This window comes from Nelumbo lutea, chromosome 4 (assembly GCF_056320005.1).
Source record: "Nelumbo lutea isolate HS-2025 chromosome 4, American lotus-T2T, whole genome shotgun sequence".
Lineage (NCBI taxonomy): Eukaryota > Viridiplantae > Streptophyta > Magnoliopsida > Proteales > Nelumbonaceae > Nelumbo > Nelumbo lutea.
The window spans coordinates 81,548,923-81,559,630 of NC_142687.1; positions in this window are offsets into that span (position 1 = coordinate 81,548,923).

Consider the following 10,708-nt stretch of genomic DNA (forward strand, 5'->3'; position numbering starts at 1 on the left):
CAAACTTCTTAGTTAAGAGGATTATCGTCAATAGTGGCTCCTCGACAGACATCCTCTTCTATGAAGCTTTTAAAAAGATGAAGATAAAGCTAGGGCACCTTCAACCTGCCAACGTCTCGCTTGTTGGCTTCTCCGGCAATATTGTTAAGCTAGAAGGAAAGATCACCCTGCCAACGTTCCTTGTCATGAGGATCGGCTCCCCTACAATGCAATCATGGGGAGGCCAACACTTCATGCACTGTGAACTGCCATGTCCTCTTACCACCTTGCCCTCAAATTTCTAAACGAGCACGGCATCGAAGTCGTTCGGGGGGATCAGTATGTTGCCTGCCAATGCTATGTGGCGGCATTGAAAGGCAAGAACAAAGAAGCCTTGCCATTGGAGGGTATTGACCTCAGGAAAGAACCAACGAGACAAGGCTAGTCAACAAAGGACCTCGTCTTGGTTCCCCTAGACGAGGACGAGCCCGAGAAGACTGCCCGTGTTGGGTCCAACCTTCCCCCACAAAGCCTATCCGAGCTGGTAAGTTTCCTCAAAACTAACGTGGACGTCTTTGCTTGGTCCTCTAGTGACATGCCCAGAATTGACCCTTCAATCATTTCTCACAGGCTGAGCATGGACCCGAGCTCTTGGCCAGATCGGCAGAATAAGATGAACTTTGCAACGGAGTGATGGAAGGCCATAGGAGAGGAGGTTGACAAGCTACTCAATGTCGGATTCATCCGAGAGGTATATTATCCTAACTATCTGTGAAATGTGATTTTGGTTAAAAAAGCTAATGGAAAATGGCGAATCTATATTGACTTCATAGACCTTAACCGAGCCTATCCCAATGATAGTTTTCCCTTACCAAGGATAGACCACATTGTCGTCGCCACTACAAGATATGAACTGCTTAGCTTTATGGATACCTTCTCCGGATACAACTAGATAAAGATGAACCCCGAAGATGAAGAGAATACCTCATTCATCACCAAACATGGCACATACTGCCCTTTGTACTTAAAAACGCAGGAGCTACCTACCAACGCCTTGTGAACAAAGTGTTCAAGGATCAGATGGGGAGGAATGTTGAGGCCTATGTAGATGATATGGTGGTGAAGATCCTAAAAGCCAAGGCCCACACCTCAGACCTGGCCGAGGCCTTCGACACTTTGCGGAGGTTTAATATTAAGTTGAACCCCAACAAGTGTGCCTTTGGCATCACTTCGGGCAAGTTTTTAGGCTTCATCATCACTCAATGCGGTATCAATGCCAACCCTGAGAAAATACAGGCCATACTGGACATGGTACCTCCTCAGTTGGTGAAGGAAACCCAGAAGCTCACTGGCCATGTGGCAATGCTCAACCGCTTTATGTCAAAGTTAGCTGACCGTTGTCTTCCCTTCTTCTGAGCCATCAAGAAACTGAAGGGCTTCCAATGGACCAGGGAATGTTAGCGAGCTTTCAATGAACTCAAGGAGTATCTCGCCTTGCCTCCCCTCCCCTCCTGGCCTGCCCGGTACCAAGAGAAACTCTATACCTTTACCTGTCAGCCAGGGACAAAACGGTCAGCTCAGTCCTGATTAGAGATGATAGAGCACAGAAACCGGTATACTATGTCAGCAAAGTATTATGCGACGCCGAAACCAAATATCCCGAAGTAGAGAAGCTGGCCTTTGCTCTCATGGTTTTAGCCCGAAATCTTAAGCCTTACTTCCAAGTTCACTTCATTATGGTGTTTACAAACCAACCCCTTAGAGTTGTCATTGCCAAGCCCGAGACCTCAGGGCACCTAATCAAATGAGCCATAGAGCTTTTTGAATTTGACATACGATACCAATCGAGGCCCGCCATCAAAGCACAAACCCTTACAAATTTCACGATGGAGTGCGCCTTCAACCGAGCTCTCCCTCGGGCCTCGAAAGACGAATCAAGAAATGGGTGCCCCGCCGAAGATGCCCCTCCTACCTGGATGTTTTTTGTGGACGGGTCATCCAATACCAAAGGAAGAGGCGCTGGCCTTATCCTTCTCACCCCGGATAACTCAACCATCAAATATACATTGAGATTCAACTTTCTGGCATCCAACAACGAAGTCGAATACGAGGTCTTCCTCGCCGAACTACAACTGGCCAAGGACCTCGGCTCGTCATACATTGAAGCCTTCAACGACTCCTAGCTGGTGATCAACCAAGTGAACGGCGAATACGAAGCCAGAGAACAAAACATGTCTAAGTACCTCGCCAAAGTCCAAGAACTAACCCGCCACTTCCAGCACTTTACCTTGCAGCAAGTCCCACGAACGAAAAATGCGAGGGTCGATGCCCTGTCCAAGTTGGCAAGCACCTCGGGCACGGTCCTCGACTGTACCGTTTGTGTAGAGAAGCTATCTCAGTCGACCATTGAAGAAACTCAAGTACTACCAATAGGGGCCGAGACATCATGAATGGACCCTATCATCAACTTCCTCCTTACATATCGGCTGCCCGATGATAGGAACAAGGCTAGACGACTCCGACGTTAGGCAACCCATTATACGTTGCACGAAGGAAAGCTGTATAGAAGGTCCTTCACCCTACCCTACCTCCGATTCCTTCGCCCCGAGGAGGGTGAGTACATGTTCAGGAAAAATCATTAGGCATCTACGGAAACCACCTCAGCGGCAGGGCCCTCACCCAAAAGACATTGAGGCAGTGATATTTTGTGCCAACACTTCACAAAGACAAAGTCGAACTTGTGCGAAGATGTGATCAATGCCAAAGGCACGCCAACATATGCCATCAGCCTGCGACAACTCTCTCAGCCCTCAGTAGCCCTTAACCCTTCGCTAAGTGGGGAATGGACCTCCTCAGCCCTTTCCCACAAGCGATGGGGGGCAAGAAGTACCTCGTCGATGTGGACTACTTCACGAAGTGGGCCGAAGCCAAGCCCTTAGCCACTATCACGGCTCGGGAAATCCAAAACTTCTAGAAAAACATCATCTGTCGCTTCGACCTCCCCCACATTCTGGTCATCGACAACGGGAAACAGTTCGATGACGCCAAATTTCGGAAATGGTGTGCCTCCTTAAGGGATGAGAGATCCATCATATGGATAGCCGAACCTTACAGATAGGTTGGGTGAAATTTCAAAAATTTCTCTCTCCCATGTGGGAATCGCATTCCCTATTTTAGAAAATTGCATTTTCAATGATCGATCTTGAACCTAAACCGAACTAGATCTGAAACCAAAAGGTAGGAGAGGGATATATCTGATACGGAGTAGTAGTAACCCCCAACGAAGGTGTTTATGCCCAAGGAGAATACCAAAGACTGCTCCCACTGAAGATGACACAGCGTAAGGTGGAGCAGAATCAACAAGATGGTTCTTCAGCAAGAACTGAATTCTTTAGCAAGAACTCGATGGAGGGCAAGTGAGCACAATTTCTTATTATCTTTTCTCCCAAAAGATAATATCAAGAACTCTTCTTGATCGCTCCTACAGGTGGAGATCGAACTAGTAGAGGCGGCAAGAGCAAGAAAGAGTAGCAATCTGAAATAGTCAAATTGCAAGATTTCTTTCTTGTGATCTGCGAACCAGAAGATCTCTCTTCTTTTCTGTGTGTCTTTGGTTCGCCCCCTTGCAGTTCTATTTATAGCCTTTAAAGAGAGCATCTCCTAATCCCGTTAGGAGTTCCCTGATCCAAATCTTGTATTTGGATCTAGACTCTCTTTAAGAGATAAGGACAATCCCTTATCTTATCTGCAGATAAAGATCAGCCCTCCTAATCTGATTAGGAGTTTCCTAATCCAAATCTCTATTTGGATCTGAACTCTCTGAGTGGATAGGGACAATCCCTTATCCTTATTTGCTGATCTAAATCCTAGAACCGCCCCTCTTTAATTAATACTATTAAGTCAGTTTGAATTGGGCTTTAGGCCAACTAAGTCCATTTGCTCACTTACCCTCCTATCTACTGCCTAGTTGGATATCCTTGTGTGGCGTGGGACTCGAACATTGATCTACACATCAGTCACATGGGTTCAGCCTAGCCTCTGTTACAAGGCCTGGCCGAATTCACTATAGGAGACAATGAACCTCTAAATCCATCACCATGAGCTCTTATTAAGCCCAACATTTACACTAAATGGTCCTTGGGTCAAGCCACCTTATAAAAACCCAATGACTGTGGGCAGATGCAAGATTATCCCATCAGGTATTACCCTCAATGGTCTTACACTTAACATCAGCCCATAATGATCAAACACTGCCCGACAAGAGATGATCTCTCCCTCGGCTGCAAGGTACAGTGTTGCACTCTTTACTCACATGGATCCCGGGAATTAAAATTGTTTGCAAACTTTGAAATCATAATGTATATATGTATATCTCTATATAAATATATTTTGCAAAACAAATTTCAACGGTTGAAATCGACTGCCGACAGTTTTGGTTTCCATCAGAGAGTGCATCCCCGATCATTCACTTTGTCCAACAAAAGAGTTGATCCTGTCACTATGATCACCCACTCAGATGAATTCTTGGACTGTCCCAACATACTCAGGTTTTGACCCCCTTTAAGGATCTCACTGATTGGCACATCAAAGACAGCCCAATTCGACACATAGTAGTATCATAATCGAGTGTAGGGGTCAGGTGTAACATTCCAGTTTTGCCCATCTATCTCCAAGGTCTAGGAAAATATTGGAATTCTGGTATGGTTCAGGGTTTCAAGAAAATCCACACTACATGTATCTCAGGTCTCACCCTGGCAGATGAGACAAGCCACCCTAACCAACTTGGCGGCACATCAGTGTCAACCTTGACAGGATAAATCTCCCAAAATCTATCCAACGGCTGTGAAGATTCTAAACTAACACGAGTCTCATATGTATCCAGTTTAAGCGTATTACACAGAAACACACCATAATAACACGAATCAAATATGCACTTTATTCAATTACATTAAATGTCATAATGTACATAATTCTAATTAGAGCTAAGGGCATACAGTGTCTAACACCTCCCTCAGCATCAAACAATAGTACACCTTAGTGGGCTACTCCCAAACAAATGGCCTAGTCGAGGTCACCAAAAGGACCATCCTATACGGATTGAAGATGAGGCTAGACTGAGCTAAAGGCTTATGGGCCGATGAACTGAACAGTGTACCTTGGGCATACCAAACCACACCTCGGACGACAATGGGAGAAACTCCTTTTAGCCTAACTTATGGTACCGAAATAGTAATACCTACAAAGATTGGTCAGCCGACGCTCCGAGTCGAGGCCTATAGTAAAGCTCTCAGAGCCAAACTAGATCTGTTGGAGGAAGCCCAGGAGTAGGCGCAGATCAAGGTAGTTGTCTACCAACGTGTGGCCCACTACTACAACTTGAAAGTAAAAGAAATATGCTTCTGAGAAGGGGACCTCACCCTTAGAAAAATCATGGTCCCTGAACCCGGAGTAGAAAAGTTGGGCCCCAACTAGGAAGGCCCCTACAGGATCAAGCAAGTCCTCGGCCCTGACACTTTCCACTTGGAACATTTGGATGGAAGACATGTCCCTCAGACATGGAACTCGGAGAGCCTCTGAAAGTATTTCCAATGAATGTAGTTACTTATGGCTAAATGATGAATGAATGTGTCATATATCCTAAAAGACCCGTAGCCTCAGGACCTACCGACACGCGAAGCCCTCCTCCGAGGGACGAGCCCTTGGCACAAGCCATTGCGAAAAACAATGATGACCCTAGGATGAGCACCTCGCCAAGAGCATACATGCCAGGGCGAGAGAGGCCTTTTACGCCTCGTCACCTCCTCGGTGGATGATGGCCCCTCTGCACGCTAGGGCGAAAGAGGCCTCTACATGCCCCATTACCTCGGAGCGTGGTGACCCCCTCGGCTACCTATACTTAGTGCAACGAAAATAGTGAGATCGAGCCCTCGGCTTCACCGGCGGGACGTCTTAGTCTCTCCTGAGGAAACACTTTGTGAGAAAACAAGTCAGGTGAACTGCACCTCGATGGTGCTACTCCACCTCAGCTCTTGGTCTCCCTAAGTACCTCGGTGACATACCTCGACCACGGCGCCAGGTCCCTTCGGCCTTGCCTAAGTTGACACTTAAGGAATTCGGGAGTCGGGTGAGCCTCATTTCGGACATGTTGCCTCGCCTCGACTCCCAACCCCCCAACTACTTGAAGCGAGTGTGCAAATAAATGTACACTATGAGCGAACTGTGTGTGCTTTGTGTGTTATGGTCCTGATTGTTCGGAGGGGCAAGGAACTCTTGAAGAAGGAATAAGAAAAAAATGAAGAAAAAAAAAGAAGAAAGACAACATACACAAAGTGCAGTGAATACAAAAAAATGGCTTCATTCATTGTTTACTTCTTGTTTAGTATCACCTTTACAAAAAGTTTGTTAAGGCCTCGTAGGCCAAGCGTATGTACATTCACAAAAAAAAAGAGAAACATACAACAAAACACTACAGTAACTGAACAAAAAGGAGGGAATCTACGCATGCACCTCGCCATTGATAGGAGGGGGAACGAAGTCATCGGTAGGTTGGGTCTCATTGGGAGCATTGGGGATCACCTGCAGCCCCTCGACATCAAAATCTGGCATCACCAGTAGGAGCGCCTTCTTCGTATCTACATTGCCGTCAAGGTAGGAACATGAAGCGTACTCAACCAGCACGTCCAGGTAATCGAAGGACTTCTTGTACATCTCCACCGCCTCGGACGCTGCTTTCTTTGATTGCTCTGCCAAGGCCCTGGCTTCAACAGCCTTCTCTGCCTCGGCAGCCTTCTTCTCGGCCTTGGCTGCCCGTCTCTCCACTTCAGTGACAATTCTCTCCAGTCGGACCTGCTCCATCTGCTCCCTGCTCCTTGGAGAGTCCTTGCCACGCCTCCTTCAGTTGAATCTCGAGGCGCTCCCAAACTGATTGCTTGTCTAGGAACGCCTTTTGGAACTTCTAGTATTTGTCCTCGGCGGCGGCAGCTGCTTTCTGGAACTTCTCCCGTTCCTTCTAGAGCTTCTCCTTGACAGAATTATTTTCTTTCTCCACCTTGTCAATACGAGACATGGCCAGCCTCGTTCGGTCCCCCAAACCGACAAAATGCAGACAGAATTGCAACAAAACCAGTTAGCAAATGAAAGGGTAGGGAGAGAAGGAAACGCAAAGCCGAAAAGCATATTACCTTAGCCAAGTGGTACAGGCCCTCGATAGGATGGCCCTGCTCACCAGCTCCTAGCTGACCCCCTCATCCTAAATGGAGTCCCCCTCTTGGAGCTGCCAATTCGGGCGGAAGATCTTTCTGGTCCCCTCGGCTCTCTCGAGGAGCCCCTGTACTGATAGAGGGGCTGATGAAGGCCCGGATGGGTGCTCCTCGAGCGTGGACCTCTGCACCACCTCCTTGGCTTGTCTCTCTGTATTGGCCACCTTCCACGGCAGCTCCTCTCTCGACGTATCTACTGTGGGCCTCTTCTTACCCGCCTCAGGCCCGTTTGTGGGCTTCTTCGGCACCTTGGTCCCGGTGGCTAGCTTCTTCAGTGCCTCTATCAGCTTTTTGGCCCCTTCCGAAGGCCTCTTCACCCCACTAGTGACTTCCTGGGGTGCCACAACTGGTTGCTTCCCCTTAGCGGGGACTTGCAGATTTCCCCCCTTCGCTGAGGCATGGGCAACTTCATCGTCGGGCCGCTTCGGCATTTGTCCCTCGGCTTTCTTCCTGACCTGCTTCACTCGGGCCTTCTCCAACAAACGTTGCTTGGCGTCCATGGGCACTTCTGCGAAATAGCAAAAGAAAACAGTTAGTACATTAAAGCGAAAAACATGGAAGACGTACTAAGTAACCACAGAACCTCTCCTACTGAGGGGGGCTGGGCTAATCCTAGTGAAGACTAGGGGACCTCCTCCTCCACCAACGGCTTCGCCTGGAATGTCCTCATCACAAGCAGGTGAGCTACAGTTGCAGCCTCTTTGTCTCGGAGTGGTGGGGGACATCTCTCGACGATGGTGTAGGCCTCCCCCCAGTCAGACCTGAACCACCATCCCTCGGGGCAGGAGACGTAGAACAATTTGTCCTTCCACCCGTGGACGGACGAGGGGTTATGCACAGGCTTCCCCCTCCAAGGGTGGAAGTAATACATGTTGGCCTCAAAAGTGCTTCCTCGGCACGAGCATGACACGGAACATCCTCAACGTCAACTCCACACCCCTGAGCCGAGCCCACACTATCGCTACGATGGTCCTAAGGGTGTTGGGTACGAGTTGGCTGATAGTGATACCGTACCTCTCCAGCAACTTGGAGATTAAAGAAGGGAGGGGACACCTAAGGCTAGACTCGAAAAAATGCTAGTAGACAGATTTCCCCCTCCTCGAGGGTCCATAGCCAATTGCCCACATTGGGGACCCTCAGGTCATAAGACTAGAGTATGTGGAACCTCCTCGCTAAGGATTTGACCTGGCCCACCTGTCAAACTCCGAATGTGGAATACTAGCGTTAGCCACTCTTCGGGCAGCACTCCCTCCCACCAGTCCGACGACGACTTCCATGACATCCTCCTCAGAGAGAGGAGACCCTTCGGGCTCCCTCGGCGACGCTGATGTGGTGCTTTCATGGGGAGAGTTATTCCCCCGGTGGCTGTCCTCAGCACCCCCCGAGGCTAACATTTCCCTCAGTACGGCCACCTCCTGCCAAAGGGGGGCTATGGCTAAGGAACCTAGAGAAGACAGAGGGGAAGGGGTTATAGGGGAGCTCCCTTCCGAGATGTTTGGGAGTTCATGGCATTCAGGGCCGGAGTCTAAAAACGACATAGTCGATTACCTAAGTGAAGACGAAATGTCCTGAAGAGTGGAGGAACTGAGAAAGTCCTAGAGGATTGAGAGTTGGGGAGCTGAGTTCACTCGATAGCAAGGGCATCTAAGTTCAAATGAAGGGGAAATTCACCACTAGGGCCCCTATTTAAAGGAAAATGGATGGCCCGGATCTCTCTGAATCTGACAACTGAGACATCTCCACTTCCACCATCCAACTACAATGCGCCACTCGACGCTTGTCCTCGAAAGGAGAAACGACACCCAAGCAATGGTTCAAATCAACACAGATCCGACGGTCACAGGAGCCCTCCACTTCTGCAAACCAGTTCTACCACACCTCATAGTAAATGCCCTCGGAAGACAAAATGACGTCGGGGGGACCGCGATGCTGGCCGCGGCAGCCCACTGAGCGAACTGTAGGGCCAACCCATCGCGAACCACTAGGCGGACCGCTCAACCCGACAAACGCACACCTACTGGAGTGACCATCTCCCGCACGGTAGTCCACTAATGCGACTTGACCGTGTGTGATATGGGACACCTCCGCCAAACCGAGGCATCCGCACCACACGCGCTTCTGAATCAAAGGACTACGCATACAGTGAAAACGACACCGCTACAGAACACGCCTCGGCTGTAGAATCCAAAGGCATAGTGACACCTACTCCCAATGACCGAATCCGAAGCCTTACCTCGACTGTTACCCTCATTACCAGCCAAAGCCAAGGCCTTGCCTCAACCTCGAGAGTAGGGGGCAAATGATGTGGGTTAGCTAGGCCCAGCCCACTAAGGTTTGATAGCGTCAGGCATATTAGGGGGGAAGCCCTACTGCCTTCGTATGGAGCCAACCATAGGACGGTCAGATGTACCCACCAAGGTCTGCCGCCTGACCTCGTACGACCCTCATCTAGTGCGTTCATCTTCACCTACCTCTAGCCCGCTTAAGTATAAATAAGAGGTAACTCCCCCTTAATGGGGAATCAAAACTTGAGATTCTGACATAGCTCCCTCATTTACTTTCTACACCTACCTTGTTTCCTTAGCATTTACTCTTGGAGACCCGGTGTATCCGAGGACTGTCACCAAGACTTCATCTGCACCCCCTCCTACTTTACACCTCGTACTGACTTGAGCGTCGGAGCCTCCGCTTTGGGTCTCCACTTGAGACCTCTAACACTTCCTGTTTTATAGTACCTCGGATCTCCAAGAACCTCGCCACCGAAGTGACGACTCACAGTCCTTGGCTTCTACGGTCCTCGAAAGGAATACCTAGCCTTGGCCCTTGGCCTAAGGTCTTCGGCCTCGGCTCACCTCTTCTGAGGCCTCTAAGTCTTCAACCTATCCTCGAAATTGGAGAGTGAATTTACCTCATTGCCCCCGACTAATCCATTCGACAACAAGAACTATTTTATTTGATCCTAAATTCCACCCTATCATCGTGGTTAATCTCTCGGGGAAGATTTTTTGTTGTTCTCCTGTTTGTTTGTTTTTTTTTTTGAGTAATTTTCTTTTTGTTCTTTTAATGAATTGCTTGTTTAAAAAAAAAAGTTCTAATGTAGTGGAGTAGAGCATGGTTCAAAGTATCGATACGATACGGGACATATCATATCGCATCTTTTGAAAAAGATACGGTCCAAAACACTTGTTTGCAGGTATTTCGAACCCAATTTTTTTAATAATAAAAAACATGCTAAAAGCTTCCAAAAAACCAAAATGTAAGAAAAAAAACTAAAAAAATAAATTTCAGCCGTTTTTAAGTACCGATGCGATACGATCTATACTTTGAACCTTAGAGTAGAGATGGACCAGTGGCTAGTTTTGTATCCCCATTTACTCGATATGACTTAAGCTGTTATTAATGATATCCCCATGTTTTTAGCGCTAATGGAACTACTAGTCAAAGAAACTGGCAAGCGGATACGACTAGTT